The sequence below is a fragment of the Artemia franciscana genome, chromosome 12 (assembly GCF_032884065.1).
Source record: "Artemia franciscana chromosome 12, ASM3288406v1, whole genome shotgun sequence".
NCBI lineage: Eukaryota > Metazoa > Arthropoda > Branchiopoda > Anostraca > Artemiidae > Artemia > Artemia franciscana.
Genome location: NC_088874.1, coordinates 5,334,282 through 5,356,854, shown reverse-complemented (window position 1 = coordinate 5,356,854; position 22,573 = coordinate 5,334,282). Strand labels below are relative to the sequence as shown.

At 35.3% G+C, this 22,573-nt stretch overlaps 1 long non-coding RNA gene across 6 annotated transcripts in view; it reads left to right on the top strand.

Moving 5' to 3' along the window:
* LOC136033609 (uncharacterized) overlaps positions 1–22,573 on the top strand; it is a 59,546-nt gene that overhangs the window by 15,063 nt on the left and 21,910 nt on the right. For all 6 annotated transcript variants that reach the window (XR_010618971.1, XR_010618970.1, XR_010618966.1 and 3 more), the window contains 3 exons: positions 4,436–4,590; positions 6,913–7,087; positions 19,945–20,079. This is a non-coding gene — a long non-coding RNA (uncharacterized LOC136033609). The remainder of the gene's footprint in view (positions 1–4,435; positions 4,591–6,912; positions 7,088–19,944; positions 20,080–22,573) is intronic.

Sequence of the window (22,573 nt, the reverse complement as noted above, 5' to 3'; positions counted from 1 at the left end):
TGCCTATTTCTATTTTATCATATTATGTGCAGTAGTTAGCATCGTTCTTTGCTATTCTCTTTGTAAAGAATTTTTTCTTTTGAATTTATACTAGGGACTAGAGAGAGGCTACCAATTTTGGTGTGACCGTTTTGGTGTTTCATGAATATTTCTTACTCAGAATTTTTTTACTTAGAAAATTTTTCTTACTTAGAGACTGGGCAAATTTGCAGAAACTATTCTTGAGTTAAATCCTAATATCAGTAAAGGGCAAATTTCCCCTTTATCCTTGAGTTAACTGACGCTATTTGATATCAAGACTTTGCAATTACTAGTGTAATCGTTTATGTGAATTCGCTCTTTGTCTTTCAGTCAGGAAAATTATATATTTAGTAAAAGATATATCGTTTTGATGATAGAAATTAAAAGGAGAATTTTAAGAAGGGGAATTGAAAGGGGACATAGCCTAAACTAAGTTTGTTACATTAGTAATAAATAAAAAATTTGATTGCGTGTCTACTCATTTACAGATAGTCGATCAGTTAGAGCCGATTAATGTATATTTGCTTATAAATTTCTATTCTGAAATAAAAACAAAAGCAGAACAACATATAAAAGGCTTATAAACAATTCCATGTATAAAACTGGCAAAGGAATGCACCGTCATTTTGTAAAAACAATCAATTAAAAGTTTGAAAACACCTATATAGATTTTGGGCCATATTATATGGGTGATAATATAAAAAAAAAGACTGTGAACTTGAAGAGGTCAGTACAAGCATGAAAAATAGGATCTTTTTTGATAATTTTTCCCGAACACTAGGGATATTTTTTTTCGTATTTTGAAGTCAAGCAGCATATCTTGAGGTGAAGAGGCTATTCTTTGAATAAAATTAATTTGTTTTAAAAATTTGCGGGTGCCAAACCGGAGAGGGGTACTCAAGATGGGGATGGACAAAGGAGTCTTAGTAATGAATAAATATGTTCTATTCTTTATTAATAAGCAACCAGATTACAGAAAATGATCCTTATGCACTCGAAAACTCTCCCAACTCTGTAAGCCCCATATAACTTATCATTTACTATAATTTCAATCCATTTCTTCCTTATATACCACCCTAAAAAAATTTCCTGCGAATTTCCTTTTAAATTCAGCCACCTTTTGTTGATAGTTTTCTTGCTCATAACTCGAATGTCTTATCAACAAGTTGACAGTTCCAATCGGAAATACAATGCCTTGCGGAAAAAGTAACAAGCTTTTTTTTTCTATTGGCTGATGAACAACGCTATTAAGGAGGAAATAGAGGTAAAATAAAGTAAAAAGCAAGCACATTTTGAAATTGTATTTTTCTGATTTTGCTTTCAAACTATTTTTGATAGACATCAGAAATTTGCTGTAATGGTTGTAGATTATAAAATCTACACATAATCCAAAATTCTACCCTCTAGAACCAACTTCATACCTTCTAGCACGAAAAATGTTGAAAATTAAAAATAATTTTTTGCACCAGTAAAAATAAAAATATAACAATGCTGCAACGAAGGTTTTTTTTTAAAATACTGGCAGAATGAACTAAAAAAAAAAAAAAAAAAAAAAAAAACTACTGTCATTTCACATCCAGTAAATTTTTATTCAACAAATTAAAATTACTTGATTTATTTTTTTCCAGAGTATGTAAAGCATATACAGAAAAAGTGAAACCAACAGTTTTTTCCTTTTTAACTCGAGAGTCATCAAAAAACAAATCAGCTCAAAATCGCTTAAATCGCAGAAGTTATTCATGATTTTCTATCATAGGAAAAATACCATTGGACACAAATTAAGATGATTAGCCTTAAGCTCATCAATAAATTTCAATTCATGGGAAAACTCCTTAGCGAGACTGTGGAGTCGAACTTGGAGAGTACGTTGGGTTACTCCATTGGGAACAGAGAGGGTGAAACAACGAATGTGGTATTTGACTACTTGTGATTTATATGATATAAAAGAAGCAACCAATTTCACTAGGAAAATGTCAACATTGAATTCAGTAACAACTAATACATTGTAATTAACCAAGTCAAATGCCATTTTTGGAAATTAATTTAAGTCAGGCATTTTGAGGCTATTGAGGAATTTTACCAGTTAAGTTGACAAGATAAGCAATAGTATTAAGGTAGGTGTGGAACTGAGATTCCCGAATGGTTCCAGGTCTATAAGAGGAGGAAGGATTTTTTCTCTCTGCCAATCAACAAAAACTTCTTTGTATAGACAGGAGAATAAACGAGATCGGATGAACACCTTCAAAACAAGTATTCTAATAAGGGGAAATGGGATATCTAAAGGACAGGCATTTGCTTTTCTTAGCTTCCCAATTCTTCTTTCAATTTTTAATGCGAAGATCACTGGAAGAAAGGGGAAAATGTGTCAGCCGGTACATGATTAGACAATACAAGATGAGTTTTATAAACATGGTGGCCCTGAGGTTAGAAATAAATCACTCAAGATTGTGGATATGATTTACGGAAAAGAAGAAGTACGTAGCAATTTCAGAAAACAAAGCTTAATTAAACCACTGTATAAGAAAGGTGATAAGTGGGTGACTGTGATATTTATCTAGGCATTAGTAGAACAATTATTATTAGAAAAAAACATTTCTTAATCAAATAGATTAGTCTGGTCTTTGTAGGCAGCAGGTTACTTAGTAATATGATGATCTTTAAACTGAGACATGCATTAGACAAGTTTATGAGAGGAAAAGAAGCGTGGTCTTAGAAAGTGCTGAGGATCTCTAGGCTAAATTTTCCCTTTAAGGTTAATAATTGAGAAGTGCCTGAGTGATCAAACACCTTTAGTCTTTAGTTTTATAGATAATGAACAAGCTTTCGATTCTGTTGTTAGAAGAGCTTTAGCGTAGGTCTTGTTCTTGTATGGTAACCAGACAAATACATTGAATTTATCAGTGCTGTTTACAAGAATTAAGTAAGAAAAACAAGTTTTATTTTACTGAAAATAAGAAGCGACATTAAAACTTAAAACGAACAGAAATTATTCCGTATATGAAAAGGCTCTTTACACTAACACCCCGCTCTTTACGCTAAATATTTTTATTGTTTTAAAAGTAGAGTTGTGAGAAAGAGTCACACTTCAGCGTAAAGAGCGGGGCATTGAAGAGGGGACAACCCCATTCATATACAGCATAGTTTCTGTTCGTTTTAAGTTTTAATTTCACTCCTTACTTTCAGTAAAAAAAAAAAAAGTTTTTTATTTAATTTCTGAACGTTTTTGAATTAAGACAGGGATAGATTTTGTCTCGCCGTACTTGAATAATTAAAACGAAATTTGCATATTAATCTAACCTTTTTTTGGTTAATTGGCTTTCTCAAAGTTTTAATCGGACGATTTTGAGAAAAATGGGTGGGGGAGGGGGTCAAGTTGCCCTCCAGTTTTTTGTTACTTAAAAAGGCCACTGGAATTCTTAATTTTATTACGTACGTTTTTATTAGTAATAAATATACGTATTACTAATTAACTTACCCAACGAACTTATCTATTTGTATATTTTCATTACGTGTATGAGAGGGTTCGTCCCCTCGTCAATATCTCGCTCTTCACACTAAATTTAGAATTTTGTTCCAATTCTTTAAGAATGACCCCTGAATCACAAAGGCCGCTTAATTAGAATAAATAGCTCTTTTGAAATTACTAAAAATACTTTAGCGTAAAGAGCGAGGCATTGAGGAGGGGACCAACCCCTTCATACTTGTAATAATTTCTGTTCGTTTTAAGTTTTAATGTTTTAAGTTTTAACGTTTTAATTTAAGTTTTAGACGCTTCAGTAATCATTTTTTTTTGTCACTTTTTTTCTGTGTTTTCTTAACAGATCTTTTCGCTTGAGAAGTTGCCAAAGTTTTAATACAATTTTAAGTAATACAATTTATACAGTACGTTATATTTCTTTTTCTAGCAGTTGACTATCTTCGTGAACGACGTATTTTATATTGATCATTAATAGATACTTATGCAAATGTACGATGAATTTTGCTTCCAGATAAGATAATTATAAACAATGACCTTAAGAACTATTAAAGTCGTATTTGTTTCGGAATGTAATACTTCCCTTTTATATTTGGAAAGTCATATTGTTTTGATTCTCACGTAAAGAAATTGAAAAAAACTCCCAACCCCTTCTAGATTTTGAAAAATAATTTTTTATGTGTATTTGGAGATAAATTTTACTTGCATAGGAATAAATTGGACCCTACTGAATGCCTCTTTTAGGCTCTTTCCAGATATAATAATCGTATTAACCGCAAATATACCTCCCCCCCTCATATATGTCATGATCTTTGCCATCTTCTCCTTAATGTTTTACCACTCTAGATGTCTATATGAGATCTCAAATCAGTCACCCTAATTTTTTAGTTTGTGGATTTGTTTGACATAAATTATCACATAAATTATGTGCTTTTTCAGGCTCAGAATTCTCTTCGTAATTTACAGAAGCACAAATTCAAAAAAAGAAGAACAATTTCTATAAAACCTGGCAGTTGGATGTTATTTAGGAGAGAAGAAGAGACTCAACGACACATAATTTGATACCAATTGCTATTGACGAAGTAGGATTCAAGGTATTAGAAATTAATCTGGAAAAAAATTTGTATTGTTTCTTGGATAATGGCTGAGGAATATTGGGTCTCTGGGATATAAACGGGGAAATGAGGTTTTTTGAAACTTGATTGATGGCTTAAACTGAATTAAATGTGGTTGACTGGCATTTACCAATTTCTATTTTACCATATTATGTGCAGTAGTTAGTATCATTCTTTGCTATTCTCCCGCTAAAGAGTTTTTTTTTGGATTTATACTAGGAATTTGGATGAGGCTGTAATGTTTACACAAATATTTCTTACTTAGAATTTTTTACTTAGAAAATCTTTCTTACTTGGAGATTGAGGGCAAATTCGCACAAACTATTCTTGAGATAAATCTTAATATCGGTAAACGGCGAATTTGCCATTTATCCTTGAGTTATCTGACGCTATTTGATTTCAAATTCCCTGTCTAACGAATAGAAATCTCAAAAGCCACCCATTAAAACTAAAATGTAAAACAACTAGTATAACAGTTCCTGGGAATTTGCAATTACTAGAGTAATCGCTTATGTGAATTCGCTCTTTGTCTTTCAGTCAGGAAAATTATATATTTAACAAAAGAAATGTCGTTTTGCTGATAGAAATTTAAAGGAGAATCTTAAGAAGGGGAATTAAAGGGGACATAAAAGAAGTTTTTTACATTAGTAACAATTTAAAAATTTGATAATGTATATGCTCATTTATAGATAGTCGATCAGTTAGGTTAGTTGTTTCAAGTTTTAATGTTGTTCCTTACTTTCAGTTGAAAAAATCTTTTTTAGTTGAATTTCTGATTGTTTTTTTTTTAAATAATGCTGGAAAATCCAGCGCCCCCTTCATAGAAATTCTCTTCTCTCATGATAAATTCCTCAATGTAAAGATCCTCTCACGTAACCCCCTCCCCCGATGAAATGGGCGTGGTAGGGGGCCTAGTTGTCCCTTATTTTTGTGGTCACTTTAAAAGGACACTAGAACTTTTAAACTCTGTTAAAATGAGCTCTTTTGCAACATTCTTTGACCATTGGGTCGACAGGATCACCCCTGGGAACTTGTATATTTCTAATCAGCATAAAAGTCCGATTCAGTTGTTGTATCTAACGTAAAAGATTATATGACTTTTAGGGCGTCTTTACCTCTTTTTTGAAAATAAGGCAAATTTTCTCAGACTCTTAACTTTTGATGGGTAGGATTTAACTTGATGAAACTTGTATATTTCTAATCAGCATAAAAGTCCGATTCAGTTGTTGTATCTAACGTAAAAGATTATATGACTTTTAGGGCGTCTTTACCTCTTTTTTGAAAATAAGGCAAATTTTCTCAGACTCGTAACTTTTGATGGGTAGGATTTAACTTGATGAAACTTGTATATTTCTAATCAGCATAAAAGTCCGATTCAGTTGTTGTATCTATTGACATCAAAATTCCGTTTCTTACAATTTCGGTCGATATTCAGCCGGGTCCCTCCTTACTACAGTTTGTTACCAGGAACTGTTTGATAACACTGCTGCGGTTAAGGTAGAATATGAGGTTTGAAGCTGGTTTCATATTAAATCAGTAGTTCAACGAAGTTGCGTTCTATCACCATTAGTACGGATGATTCTGGTGGACTTTGTCTTAAGAAGCACAGCAAAGGTAATATGAGAGTACGGAAATAAAAGTCCCCTAGACTTGATGAAGATTTAAGCATCTTAGATGAAAATGTTGGTAAAATGAATGAACTTTTAGAGATTTTGCGAGTTCAAGGGGCTAGAATAAGTTTGAAAAATTAATTTTAAGAAAATTTAAGTCAATAAAGCAGTATCACTTACCATGGTAGAATTATTAGTAAAGACGGCGGAACATTTTCTAGGAATTTTTATTTGACCACTATTTAGGCTCATATTTATTTGTATACCCTGGATAATCCTCTCAATAGTACCTTTATACAACACTGAGTTAGGCCTTAAATATCTTGTAACGGCTTAGGTTTGCGACCAACATGTCTTCTGGCTTACTTTCTTTACTTTAAAGCAACTGGATACCCTGTAAATGAGGCCAATTTTAATTTTCGTTTTGTTTTTAGTACTTAAATTTTGTACGATTTTTCTTTTAGGTGTATTTTTCAAGTTTTATTTCGAGCCTTTCGTGAAGTCGTGAAACACTTATTAAAAAAAGGAAGATTTTGGGATTGAATGCCCATGTCACCTGCTTACCTTTTCGGAATCGTCTTTCATCTATTAAAAAAAAAAAAAACTAATTCGCTGATCGCTGTACCAAAGCACTGTAAGCACGGTAGTATAATGTGACTGTTTACTTACCATAAATTATGGGCTTTTTCAGGCGCGAAAACCCCCAACGTATTGTGAAAAAACCCACAACGTCAAAGAAAGAGGAGCAAAATCTAAAGAAACATATTAGAAATTGGAAATGGCCACTGGATGTTATTTTGGAGGAAAGAAGAGACTCAGCGATACCCAATGTGATACCAATGGCTTATGGCGGAGTAGGATATAAGGTAGTAGATATTGACCGGGAAAACAAATTTGTATTATTTCTTAGATAACGATTGTGGAATATTGGGTTTCTTGGATATAATATTGGGTTTATTGGATATGATATTGGGTTTCTTGGATGAGCTATTTTTGAAACTTGATTGAAATCTGAAACTGAATTATTTGCGGTTGACTAACAATTATTTATTTTTATTTTACCACATTATGTGCAGTAGTAATATCGTTCATTGCTATTTTTTCTCTTAAAGAGTTTTCTCTTTTGGATAAATACTAGGGATTAGGGAGAGGCTACAAATTATCTTGTGATGGGTGTTCAACAAATATATTGTTTTTCTGACTGTGAAACGGAGGGTAAATTTGCATTATCTATCCTTGAGTTAATTCCTAACTATAGGTAAAAGGCGAATTCATCGCTTATCCTTGATTTAATTGAGGCTATTTTGATTTTAAGATCCCTCTCTAATGGATAGAAATCTCAAATGCCGCCCAATAAAACTAAATTATAAGACAATTGGTATAGCAGTTCGTGTGAATTCGCTTTTTGTCTTTCAGTCAGGAAAATTATACATTTAGCAGAAGAAATTTCGTTTTGCTGATAGAAATTTAAAGAAGACATAAACTAAGTTTTTTACTTTAGTAACAATTTTAATATTTGGTAACATATATCCTCATTTACATTTAGTCCATCAGTTAGAGCTGAATAATGTAACTTTGCTTAAGGTTCAAATTTTCAAATATTAAACATTTTTCCTTGTACTAAAAAGAAGATTTAAGCAAATGCAAATGCAAAATTTATTTTAAGATAACAGAAGTCTAGCTGGGCCGAATTTCTATTCTGAAGTAAAAACAAAAGCAGAATAACATAAAAAAGGCTTATAAACACTTCCATATATAAAACTGGCAAAGGAATGCACTGTCATTTTATGAAAACAATAAAAATATTTAAAAACACGTATATAAATGTTTGGCCATATTATATGGGCCATAATAGAAAAAAAAAAGATTATGAACTTGAAAAGGGTCAATACAAGGGTAAAAAAGAGAATAGTTTTTTTTGTCAATTTTTCCCTGGATATAAGGGACAATTTTTTGTATCTTGAAGTCAAGCAGTGTATCTTCAAGTCAAGAGGCTATCCTTTGAAGCAAAGTTAATTTTCTTGGATTTCCTGTGAAATTTGTGGGTTCCAAACCGGAGAAGCATATTCAAGATGTGGACGGATAAATGAGGATACCTAGTGAATAATTATGTTCTATCCTTTACTTGTAAAGTTGACAAGATAAGCTATATAATAGGAGGTAGATTCCCGGTGTCTGTAAAAGGTCTGTAAGAGGAGGAAGGATTTTTTCCTTCTGTAAATATTCAGCAGGAGATTCTTCTTATAGTTTGGAAAATAAATGAGGTTTGATGAACACCTACAAAACCAATATTCTAATAAGGGGGAATGGGATATCAAAACGACAGACACTAGCTTTGATTAGCTTCCCAATTCTTTATTCAATTTTAAATGAGAAAATCACACGAAGAAAGGGGAAAATTGCTTCAGCCGGAACATGATTAAACTATACAAGATGCATTTCTTAAGTATGGTTCTGAGGTTAAAAATAACTCACTGAAGATTATGAATACGGGCTACGAAAAAAGGGAAGTACCTAGAGATTTCAGGGAAATCTTAATTAAAAAAAATCTATAAGAAAGTTAATCAGAGTGAGTGTGGTAATTATCGAGGCATTAGCCTGGTCTCTTATTAGAAAATTTCTAGTAATGTAATGCTTTGTAGAATGAGAGATGCTGTAGACACAGTTATAAGAGAAGAACAGAGCTTCATCGAAGGTCTTATCCTTTTATGGTATAAATGAATGAATTATTTTATTTAGTGAATAAACCCCTACAGAGGGTTTAGCTATCTAATCTACAAAATACAACACATAGATTATATCACAAATACAGCTACAAAAATACAATCTACGAAATAGCACAAAGGGGAAAACAAAAATTACGCAATTTCCAGTCTGTTTGTTTGATTCAAGTATGTTAGAACGGCATATTGAGTCTATTTAATAAATCAAATAACATTAATATTAAAAATATCAGAGTAAGAAAACTTGTAATCTAAATTCCTTTCATTTTAAAAGTTTACACTCAAAAAGATAATGATATAAAGTCTCTTCACAAGTGGAACAAATACTTTTATTAATTCTTCATAAAAATGAATTTAATTTACAGTGACCAGTAACAATTGTGTCAGTTTATAATTAGGAGAAATTTTTGAAACTTGAAGAAGGTCATTATGATCAGAGACAAACTAGAGAGTCCAGGGCTTACAGCTTGGCAGAGTATTTACCATTCCATATTTACATACCATTTCATATATAGGTTTATGCGTTAAGTTTTTCGAATTCAATTTATAGTATTAGGAGAAGAAAGGGAATTTACGAATACATAATTTGCTTGCGAGTCTGTAAAATATGTATGTTCATTTGATTTATGGCTATTTAAATTATTTAGGGATGACCAATAATTTAGCGGATAAAATTTTTTTTGGAAATTGAAACTTGAAGAAGGTCATTATGATCAGAGACAAACTAGAGAGTCCAGGGCTTACAGCTTGGCAGAGTATTTACCATTCCATATTTACATACCATTTCATATATAGGCTTATGCGTTAAGTTTTTCGAATTCAATTTATAGTATTAGGAGAAGAAAGGGAATTTACGAATACATTATTTGCTTGCGAGTCTGTAAAATATGTATGTTCATTTGATTTATGGCTATTTAAATTATTTAGGGATGACCAATAATTTAGCGGATAAAAAATTTTTGGAAATCAAAACTATAGAAATTCTTTGGACAGATACTAACTTTTTCACAATTTTCTTTTTATTCAGCGCTGACAACCATACATGTATTGCATATAAAATGGTGGATTCAATAGCAGCTATATATAAATATCTTAGGGCAAATGGTTTAAGACCCCAAGTGGTTCTGGCGGCACATAATAATTTTGTTGAATATTATCTGACGAGTTTTACTTTATTTTCAACATGGTCATTTCAAAGCAATTAAATCCAAAAGTACTTTCAACATGTTTATTCCAATGTAATTCAATCCAAAAGTAAATATCCTGTTTTGACCTATTTTGACTACCATTGGATTCCCACAAAAAAGAATGGCCATTAAAATTCCCACACAGGATCTTAGCTCCCTCCAGCTCCGGTATACGAGGTCAGGATCATCTTTTATAATATTTTGCCTATTATTATTATAAATGTTTGCCACCGTATAAACCGCGCCATCTATTCTAACGACTTCTAAATTTATCATATCACTAGTTAAATCTAAAATATATGTTATTTGGAAATAATCTTCATTTATCAAAATGGCTAGTCCTGCACCATTTGACTTCCTTTTTTTCAGTCTATTCTGGCCAACTCATATCCCTTTAAATTTGTAATAGTTAGTTTGGACTATCATGCCTCCTGTAAACACACTATCGTAGGGTTTTCATCACTTAACACTTTTTTGAATTCAACTAATTTTGTTTTATTGAAGCTGTTGCAGTTTAATTGCCAAAATTTCATTTTTTTGTTTCTGGTGACTCTACTATCTTGGTTATCCTGACTAGTCCCTTGATTCATTCCAGGTTGTTAGTAAAAATTCTTCTATTTCAGATCCTGTTTCATCAAAGCTTATTATTCCGGGAAACAATTTTTCTGCAGCTCTTTTAATTTCTTCAATCTTAAAATTTTCATTTATGTACGGTTTCGATACAATTTTCATTGTACATATAAGAGGTGTTAATACTTTCTGGATTTGTGTAGTTGCATTTATTTCTGGGTGAGCCCTCTCTGGTAATAAATTTTCTGATCGATTACTGTTTTCAACTGTCTTCGGTCTTTCTTGTCCTGTTCTTGCTAGTTCTGCATATGTCACTTTTGCTGCTCTCCATGGAACTTGGTTCTTTACTGAAATTTTGCTAATTTCAAAGACTTCCTTATGCTTCGAACAATTTTTATCCCCACTCATGTGGTCTGTGCTATGACATTTTCTGCATTTAATTTGATTTTAGGTACAATTTTCAGCAGAATGGTCTGCTGGCACATTTTCTTCAGGTTTGTGCGATATTTCAGCACACATCTTTCGTGTGGCCAAAAAATTTGCAGTTAGTACACTTTCTAGTTTTCGGTGTCAGAAAAACTTACCCGGTCCTACAGTAACTTCATCTGTTATTGAAACATTTGGGTATAATATTTAAGATTAGTGGGCGTCAAATCCTCCCCTATCTTCTTTAGAGGCTTCTCTATTTTGAAATTCCGTCTTTATTTTTCCATTCAATCTATATTTGTTCCATTTCTTCTAAGTTAATGTTTTCGTACAAAGTAACAATTTACTTAAATTGGTTAGGCTTTTTGGTGATGATACATCAATTGGGTATTCGTTAATAAATTGAAGGGTCTTCAAATCATCAAAGTCATTTTTATTTGTTACCTTAATTAGAATATCCTCTCTCGTGTAATGATCTTCATTTCATCCTGGTCTTGGTAATTTTTGAAGAGCCTTTTTTAGGGCAAGTCATTTTTTGGTTTCTCTACACCACACTTTTAAGTTTATTTGAATATACAAATAACTGACAATTTTTGTTACCCTTCACTTTTACGTTGTCACTATGAAAGCCCAACCGAAACTTCCAGTTATTTATATATATAAAGTTAAATCTGGAATAAGCCCCTTTAGGGTTGTATATAAATGATTTTATTTTACTTGTTGATAGATGTATCTATTATCCATTCGTCCATACATCATTCCTAGGGCAAAACTCAGGTAGATAGTCATAGAACTAAGGGATGAAAGATAAGATTGATTTTAGGTTAACGCGTGACGGACAATATCCACTGAACTTTGTATGCAAAATGGGGGGGGGGGACTGAATTTACTTGGACTCAAAGGCAAACATTTGACCTAAGTCTAATAAGCTTTGCCGCCTGTAATCTCAGGTGGAACACCTTGTCAAAGGATTGACACATGACCAATAAGACCCTTGAATATATATATATATATATATATATATATATATATATATATATATATATATATATATATATATATATACATATACATATACATATATATATATATATATATATATATATATATATATATGTATATATATATATATATATATATATATATATATATATATATATATCTATATATATATATATTTATACATGTATATATATATATATATATATTTATACATGTATATATATATATATATATATATATATATATATATATATATATATATATATATATATATATATATATATATATATATATATATATATATATACTATTTTAGCTGATGAAGCTGTTTTTAATCACCCACCCACCCCGAAAAAGATCCTTCATTAACAACCCCCCTTCCATCCGAAAAATCCTGGATACCACCATCGTTGTTTCCATCCTCTATTAACATTGCTACAAATTCTTCTGAATCAGACAAGTTCATTTAAAAGGCCTCCAAGTGCCTTTAGGCAGATGCGGGAATTGCTATTTAAAAATCTTACAGTTTTTAATTCATTTAAAAGCTCACGAGCACGCTACTGGAATTTGACAATACCTGATTAGCACCATTGGCAATAACATGATTTTTATGGCACTTGGTATTAACCAAGTGACATATAGCAATCGCAAATTCTGTCGATCCCGGTTTTGCTACTTTAGTCACTTCCAGGTAAGATAGGAAGATGAAATGTGGCAGACGTATCAGGGACCAGACCAGATTAAATTAGAAATAGTCGTTTTCCCGATTTGACCATCTGGGGGGGGGGGAGGGAGTGGGGGGCCTGTTAATTCGGAAAAATAGAAAAATTTAAGTATTTTTAACTTACGAACGGTTGATAAGAGCTTAATGAAATTTGATGTTTGGAAGGATATCGTGCCTCAGAGCTGTTATTTTAAATCCCGACCGGATCTGATGACATGGGGAGGGGGAAACATAAAATCTTGGAAAACACTTAGAGTGGAGGGATCGGGATGAAACTTGGTGGGAAAAATAAGCACAAGTCCTAGATACATGATTTACATAAGCGGAATGGATCCGCTCTCTTTGGGGTAGTTGGGGGGGGGGTTATTCTGAAAAATCAGAAAAAATGAGTTATTTTCAACTTACGAACGGGTGATCGGATCTCAATTAAATTTGATATTTAGAAGGATATCGTGTCTCAGAGCTCTTATTTTAAATCCCGATCGGATCTGGTGACAATGGGGGGAGGGGAGTTGGGAGGGAGAAACCTAAAATCTTGGAAAACACATAGAGTGGATGGATCGGGATGAAACTTGGTGGGAAATATAAACACAATTACTAGATACATGATTGACATAACCGGAACGGATCCACTCTCTTTGGGGTAGTTGGGGGGTGGGCTAATTCTGAAAAATTAGAAGAAATGAGGTATTTTTAACTTACGAACGGGTGATCGGATCTCAATGAAATTTGATATTTAGAAGGATATCTTGTCTTAAAGCTCATATTTTAAATCCCGACCGGATCTGGTGACATTGGGAGGAGTTTGGGGCGGGGGAGCCTAAAATCATGGAAAACGCTTAGATTGGAGGGATCGGGATGAAACTCGGTGGGAAAACTAAGCAGAAGTCTTAGGTGTGTGATTTACATAAATGGAACGGATCCACTCTATTGGGGGGGGGGGTTAATTCTGAAAAATTAGGAAAAATTACGTATTTTTAACTTACGAAGGAGTGCTCGGATCTTCATGTAACTTCATATTTAGAAGGACCTCGTAACTCAGATCTCTTATTTCAAATCTTAACCGGATCCAGCGTCATTGGGGGGAGGGGGCAGTGGGGGGGGCTGGAAATCTTAGAAAATACTTAAAGCGGAGAGATCAGAATGAAACTAGATGGGAAGAATAAACCTGTCAAAGATACGTGACTGACATAACCGGACCGGATCCGCTCTCTTTGGTGGAGTTGGGTTGGGGGTAATTTTGAAAATTGATGTATTTGTAACTTACGAAAGGGTGACCAGATCTTAATGAAATTTGATATTTAGAAGGATCTTGTGCTTTAAAGCTCTAATTTTAAATTCCGACCAGATCCCTTGACATTGGGGGGGAGTTGGAGGGGGAAACTGGAATTCTTGGAAAACGTAAAAATTGGGGTATTTTTATCTTACGAATAGGTCATCGGATCTTAATTAAATTTTATTTAGAAGGTATTCATGTCTCAGAGCTCTTATTTCAAATCCCGACCAGATCTTTTGACATTCGGGGGAGTTGGAGGGAGAAATCTTGGAAAACACTTGGAGTGGAGGAATCGGGATGAAGCTTGGTGGCTCGGGATGAAGCTCAAGGTATGTCCTTGATACGTGATTGACGTAACCGTACCGGATTCGCTCTCTTTGGGGGAGTTGGGGGAAGGGGTTCAGTGATTTGGCGAGTTTGGTGCTTCTGGACGTGCTAGGACGATGAAAATTGGTAGGCGTGTCAGGGAGCTGCACAAATTGACTTGATGAAGTCGTTTTCCCAGATTCGACCATCTGGGGCGCTAAAGGGAGAGGAAAAATTAGAAAAAATTAGGTATTTATAACTTACGAGTGGGTGATCGGATCTTAGTGAATTTTGATATTTAGAAGAACATCGTGACTCAGAGCTCTTATTTTAAATCCTGACCGGCATTAAGCCTCTGATTTTCCTTTTAAATCAATCTATTGATTCTTGGAATTTTGTTAGAGCTCATACCATATGAGCTCTTGGCTCTTAGCTTTTCCAGCCTTGTCACAAGTGCCATATGAGCTCTTAGCTCTTGTTCAGATGACTTTTAGAATTTGCGCGGAAAAAGTTAGTAGACTCGCCTTGAAAGGTATTCCCTATTGTGGAAGCACGCTTTCAATTTTTATGGCACTTGATATTAACCAAGTGACATATAACAATCGCAAATTCTGTCGGTCTGTCTATCGGTCCTGGTTTTGCTACTTTAGGCACTTCCAGGTAAGCTAGGATGATGAAATTTGGCGGGCGTATCAGGGACTGGACCAGATTAAATTATAAATAGTCGTTTTTCCGATTTTACCATCTGGGGGGGGGAGTGGGGGGGGGGCGGTTAATTCGTAAGAAATAGAAAAAAAATGAAGTATTTTTAACTTACGAACGGTTGATCAGATCTTAATGAAATTAGATGTTTTGAAGGATATCGTGTCTTAGAGTTCTTATTTTAAATCCCGACCGGATCTGGTGACGAGGGGGGGGGGAGTTGGGAGGGAAAAACCTAAAATCTGGGTAAACACTTAGAGTGGAGGAATCGAAATGAAAAAAAAAAAGCACAAATCCTAGATACATGATTGACATAACCGGGACGGATCCGTTTTCTTTGGGGTGGGGGGTGGGGGGGATTGAATTCTGAAAAATTTGAAAAAATGAACTATTTTAACTTTCGAACGGGTGATCGGATCTCAATGAAATTTGATATTTAGAAGGATATCGTGTCTCAAAACTCTTATTTTAAATACCGACCGGATCTGGTGACATTGGGGGGAGTTTTGGGGGAACCTAAAATCCTGGAAAACGCCTAGAGTGGAGGGATCGGGATGAAACTTGGTGGGAAAAATAAGCAGAAGTCTTAGATATGTGATTGACACAATTGGAACGGATCCACTCTGTTGGGGGGGGGGGGTTAATTCTGAAAAATTTGAAAATGACGTATTTTCCACTTCATGAAACTTCATGTTGAGAAGGACCTTGTAACTCAGATCTCTTGTTTTAAATTTCAACCGGATCCAGCGTCATTGGGGGAGGGGGGGTGGTTGGGCGTTGGGGGACGAAAATCTCAGAAACTACTTAAAGCGGAGAGATCAGGATGGAACTGGATGGGAAGAATAAAAACAAGTCTAAGATACGTGACTAACATAACCGGACTGGATCCGTTCTCTTGGGTGGAGTTGGGGGGGGGGGCAATTCGGAAAAATTAGCTATTTGTAACTTACGAACGGGTGACCAGATCTCAATGAAATTTGATATTTGGAAGGATCTTGAGCTTTAAAGCTCGTATTTTGAAATCCGACCAGATCCTGTGACATTGGGAAGAGTTGGAGGGGGAATCCGGAATTCTTGGAGAACGTGAAATTTGGGGTATTTTTATCTTACGAATAGGTGATCGGATCTTAATGAAACTTGATATATAGAAGTATATTGTGTCTCAGATGCTCCATTTTTGACTCGAATTGGATCTGGGGACATAGGAGGTTGGAGGAGGGAAACAGAAATCTCGGAAAACGCTTAGAGTGGACAGATCGGGATGAAACTTGATGGGAAGAATAAGCACAAGCTCTAGATGGACCGAACCCGTTCTCTTTGGAGGAGCTGGGAGGTGTTAATTTGGAAAATCTAGAAAAATTGAGGTGTTTTCATCTTAAGAACGGGTGACCGGATCTTAATGAAATTTGATATTTAGAAGGAATTCATGTCTCAGAGCTCTTATCTCAAATCCCGACCAGATCTGTTGACATTGAGGGGAGTTGGAGGGGGAAATCGGAAATCTTGGAAAACGCTTAGAGTGGAGGAATCGGGATGAAGCTTGGTAGATAGAATAAGCAAATGTTGTAGATATGTAACCGTAGATACATTGACGTAACCGTTCTTGATTCGCTCTCTTTTGGGGGAGCTGCGGGGGGAGGGGTTCAGTGCTTTGGCGATTTTGTTGCTTCTTGACGAGCTAGGACGATGAAAATTGGTAGGCGTGTCAGCGAGCTGCACAAATTGACATGATGAAGTCGTTTTCCTAGATTTGACCATCTGGAGGGCTAAAGGGAGAGGAAAAATTAGAAAAAATGAGGTATTTATAACTTAAGAGTTGGTGATCGGATCTTAATGAATTTTGATATTTAGAAGGACATCGTGACTCAGAGCTCTTATTTTAAATCCTGACCGGCATTAAGCCTCTGATTTCTTGCCTCGTCACAAGTACCATATGAGCTCTTAGCTCTTGTTATTTATACAAATAAATAAAACCTCCCCGCCTCACCAAAACCTTCCCACCCATACAAAAGTCCTGGATACGGCCATGGGGATTTCAAGTCGAATAGTGTACATATAGGCTCGTCGAAGGATCTTTCCATCGATCAATTTTCATTCAGGAAAGGGTTTTCCTTTTGGTTTCCTGGCATTATTTAACAACTATCAGAATTAAATAATAATAAATATTTTCAACTGAAATTATGAAGCAAAATTAAAACTTAAACAAACAGACATTATAACGTATATGAGGAGGGTTGCCCCTCCTCAGTGTGCTCTTTATGCTAAAGTTTTTTTTAGAACCTTTAGAAAAGGCTATTATTCTAATAAAAACAAGAGTCATTCCTAAATTATTGGAACAAAAAGTCTTTAGCGCAAAAAGAGTGGTATTGAGGAGGGGGCAACCCTGTTCATATACAGAATAGCTTCTGTTCGTTTTAAGTTTTTATGGCAGTTGGTATCTAACAAGTGACATATAGCGGTCGCAAATTCTGTTTGTTTGTCTGTCGGTCTGTCTGTCTGTCCCAGTTTTGCTACTTTAGGCACTACCAGGTAAGCTAGGACGATGAAATTTGGCAGGCGTATCAGGAACCAGACCAGATTAAATTAAAAATTGTTGTTTCCCCGATTTGACCATCTGGGTTGTGGGGGGTCAGTTGGAAAAATTAGAAAAAATGAGGTATTTGTAACTTGGAACGGATGATCAGATCTTGATGAAATTTGATGTTTGGAAGGATGTAGTGTCTCAGAGCCCTTATTTCAAATCCTGACCGATTCTGGTGACATTGGGGGGGGGGGGGGGCTAAAATATTAGAAAACGTTTGGAGTTGAGGGATCGGGGTGGAACTTCATGGGAAAAATAAGCACAAATCCTAGATACGTGATTGACATAACCAGAACGGATCCACTCTCTTTGGAAGTAGTTGGGGGTGGGGGGGGGGTTAATTCCGAAAAATTAGAAAAAAGAGGTATTTTTAACCTACGAACGAGTGATCGGATCTTAGCGAAATTTGATATTTAGAATGATATCGTCTCTCAGAGCTCTTATTTTAAATCCCGACCAAATCCGGTGATATTTGGGGGGAGGATCTAAAATCTTGGAAAACACTTAGAGTGGAGGGATCGGGATGAAACTTGGTGGGGAAAATAAGCAGAAGTCTTAGGTGCGTGATTGACATAATCGGAATGGATCCGCTCTATTTGAGGGAGTTGAGGGGGGGAGGAGGAGGGTCAATTCTGAAGAATTGGAAAAAAATGTTGTATTTTCAACTTACGAAGGAGTTATCGGATCTTAATGAAACTTTATATTTAAAGGACCTCGTCAATCAGATCTCTTATTTTAAATTCCGACCGGATCCAGCGTCATTGGGGGGAGGGGGACCAGAAATCATGGAAAATACTTAAAGCGGAGAGATCAGGATGAAACTTTTGGGAAGAATAAAAACAAGTCTAAGATACGTGACTGACATAACCGGACCGCATTGGATCTCTTTAGTAGAGTTGGGGGGGGGATTAGAAAAAAATGAGGTATTTGTAACTTACGAACGGGTGATCAGATCTTAATGAAATTTCGTTTAGAAAAATCATGTGCTTTAGAGCTCTTATTGTAAATTCCGACCAGATCCTGTGACATTGGGGGAGTTGGATGGGGAAACCGGAATTCTTAGAAAACATGAAAATTGGGGTATCTTTATAGAACGAATAGGTGATCGGATTTTCATGAAACTTGATATATAGAAGGATCCTATATCTCAGATGCTTTTCGACTCGAATCGGATCCGGAGAAATTGGGGGTTGGAGGGGGGAAACAGAAATCTCAGAAAATGCATAGAGTAGAGAGATCGGGATGAAACTTGATGGGAAGAATAAGCACAAGTTCTAGATACGTGATTGACATAATTGGAACGGATCCGTTCTCTTTGGAGGAGCTGGAGGATTTTAATCTGTAAAAATTTGAAAAATTGAGGTATTTTTAACTTACGAACGGGTGGCCGGATCTTAATGAAACTTGATATTTAGAAGGAACACATGTCTCAGAGCTTTTATTTCAAATTCTGACCAGATCTTTTGACATTGGGAGGAGTTAAGAGGGGTAAATCGAAAATCGTTGAAAACGCTTAGAGTGGAGGATTCTGGATGAAACTTGTTGGATAGAATAAGTAAACGTAGTAGATACGTAATTGACGTAACCGTACCGGATTCGTTCTCTTTGGGGGAACTAGGGGTTGGGGTTCAGTGCTTTGGCGAGTTTGGTGCTTCTTGACGTGCTAGGACGATGAAAATTGGTAGGCGTGTCAGGGAGCTGCACAAATTGACTTGATAAAGTCGTTTTCCCCGATTAGACTATCTGGAGGGCTGAAGGGAGAGGAAGAATTAGAAAAAATGAGGTCTTTGTAACTTAAGAGTGGGTGATCGGATCTTAATGAATTTTGATATTTAGAAGGATATCGTGACTCAGAGCTCTTATTTTAAGTTCCGACTGGCATTAAGCCTCTTATTTTCTTTTTAAATCAATCTATTGATTCTTACAATTTTGCTAGAGCTCATACCATGGGAGCTCTTGGCTCTTCTGTCACAACAAGTGCCAAATGAGCTCCAAGCTATTGTTATGCTACTCAATACTTTCAGTTAATACGGACAATACAGTATATCCCATGAAGAATCTTGCACATGTTACGGGATTGGGGATGTCAGGCTCATCGGAGGTCGAAGGAGCATCCCGGTGCTTGACCCTCAATCAAGTCCAGTTTGACTACTATTCTATTGTGATTAGTTACTATTCCCATTGCCCAGTTAGTATAATTCTAAAATTGTTGAATTCTCTTTATAGCGTCCAAAGTTCGTCATCCTACCATCCAAACTTCTATCAAAAGATGATGCTTTTAGTTCCATCCACTCAATGGACCCAATTAAGGGCAGGCTGTCTCCAAGTGGACTGGGAAGGGGTCTTATGAAGGATTGACAGGTAATTGGAGCCTCTTTTTATTATTGTTACTTTTTTCTATTAATTGAAAATTCCGGAAAATCAATTCCATATTAAAAAAGCAACTATTCAAACAGTTAGTGGTAACGAAATATAGTAAGGCACGACTCGGCTCAATAGTAACAGAAACTCTACAAAACGGACTTTTTATTACAGTTCTTACACGAAAAGAATTGCATTTTAATAGAATTGCATTTAGGGTTTAAAGTAATATAACTGCTTAACAACAAAAAAATTTGACCATCCAAAAGCATTAAATTCTTTCAAACCCAGCACATTTGGAGTTCAGTTTATATAGAAATGTAGAAATGTAGTAAAGAGCGATTTGGCTCAATAGTAACCGAAACTTTTTTGATACCAATAGCTACACCAAAATATCAAAAGTTACGAGCCTGAGAATATTTGCCTTAATTTTGAAAATAGGGGGAAACACCCCTTAAAAGTAATGGAATCTTAACAAAAATCACACTGTCAGATTTACCGTATCAGATAATCATACAGCAGAAGTTTCTAGCTTTTATCTACAAAACTGTGGAATTTTGTATTTTTTGCCACAAGACAAGACAACAAGATCACCATTTGTCACACGATCATGGGTGGTTGTTTGTTTATTTGTTTGTTTATTCTTTTCCAGGGGTAATCGACCTGACCCCGTAGTCCTAGAATGTCGCGGGAGTTCTCATTCTAACGGAAATTAAAAGTTCTAGTGTTGTTTTTAATTGATTAAAAATGGGAAGGCACCTAGGCCCCCTCCCACGCTCAATTTTCCCCCAAAGTCACTGGATCCAAATTCTTAGATAGCCATAAATTCAGCATAGTCGAAAAACCTAACAACTATGTCTTTGTGGACGCAGTACTCCCGCACAGTCCCCGTGAGAGGGGCTGCAACTTACAAACTTTGACCAGTGTTTACATATTGTAATCGTTATTGGGAAGTGTACACACGCTTTCAGGGAGATTTTTCTTTTGGTTTGGGGGGAGGGGTTTATGCGGGAAGAACTTTCCATGGAGGAATTTGTCATGGTGGAAGAAAATTTCCATGGAGGCTGGATTTTTTTTAGTATTGAAAAAAAAATTAAAAAATCAATATGAAAAAGTCTTTTCAACTGAAAGTAAGGAGCAGCATTAAAACTTAAAACGAACAGAAATTATTACTCATATGAGGGGTCACCTCCTCCTAATACCTCGCTCTTTGCGATAAAGTAAATTTATTAATTTTAACTTTTTATTCTACGGCCTTTTTTATTCAGGGGTTATTCTTAAGGAATTGGGACTAAATTTAAGCTTTAGTATAAATAGCGAGGTATTACTTTCAAATAAAAAAAAACATGTTTTTCTTTTAAATTTAATCTACCAGTAAAATACGACAGACCTGGAGAAGTATCATTACGCCTGATCTATTTTGTCCTATTTATTTTGAACGGACCCAATTATTTAGTGTGGGACGGGGGTCAGTGGCTTGACTCTGTAAGCTCAGCCAGAGTCAACGCAGCTGTAAATGGGTACCAGAAGAATTCTGGGGAAGGTAAACGGAAAGGGTGTGCGAAAACAAGATTGTTGGCCCCCAGCCCCCATTGCAACTCCTGGCTGAAGGGCCAAGAACCGGAGAGTAGAACTGCCGGTAGGGACTGTAAAGTACTGTGGCGTATTCTTTACTTTTTTCTTTACCTACCTTGTTTTTATTATGGGCAAGTTCAGAGAAGGAGGGAAACTAGAAATTCCTAAAACAGGAGAAGCTTATTTGATAATTGTTCGGAGGTTTCCGAAAAAATGGAAGGGGATGCATCCATGCCCGCAGCCGGTGAAACTCATTTAAAGATAAATACTCCTTTAAGTGAGCCCGCCTGAATAATCGTGTTTCAAACCATAAGTTGTAGGGAAAATTGGATTCGATACTGCTTTAAAGTGTTAGAATGAAAGAGAGGTTGAGATGACTAGGACCCAGGCTACGAATGAAAAATGGCAGAAAATCAAATATTCTACTTGTCAGCCAACTATCCAGGGCCAAAGGGAATGCAAGGCATCCTCAAATTAGGCGGGTGAGTTCATAAGGGAGGATTTAAGGGAAACGGTCTCCTTTTGTTTGTATCTACAGAGTGACTCGATCTTTGATCTTTCTTTTCCATGAGAAAGGATAGTCATTGTAGTAAAGTTGTTACTGTTAATTTCCGAAATCTGGTTAATGTCGTCATTCATAATTTCCGAAATCTGGTTAATGTCGTCATTCATCGGTGACTGTCCGAAATTCTATTTTCTCTGTTTGGATTCAATTAGCTTTACGAATCAGGATTTTTAGTTTTATGCAAGCTGTGTTGGTAAAAGTTAGGTTAAATTAAGTTATAAATCTTAGAAATGAGTTAAAAATCTAACCTAGATAAACCAGTCACAATCAAACCGTGCATAAAACTGAAAAAGTTGACTGGCAACGCTGAATAAAACCAAGGAGGGAAAATGTATGTCGGATATTCAGCAGTTA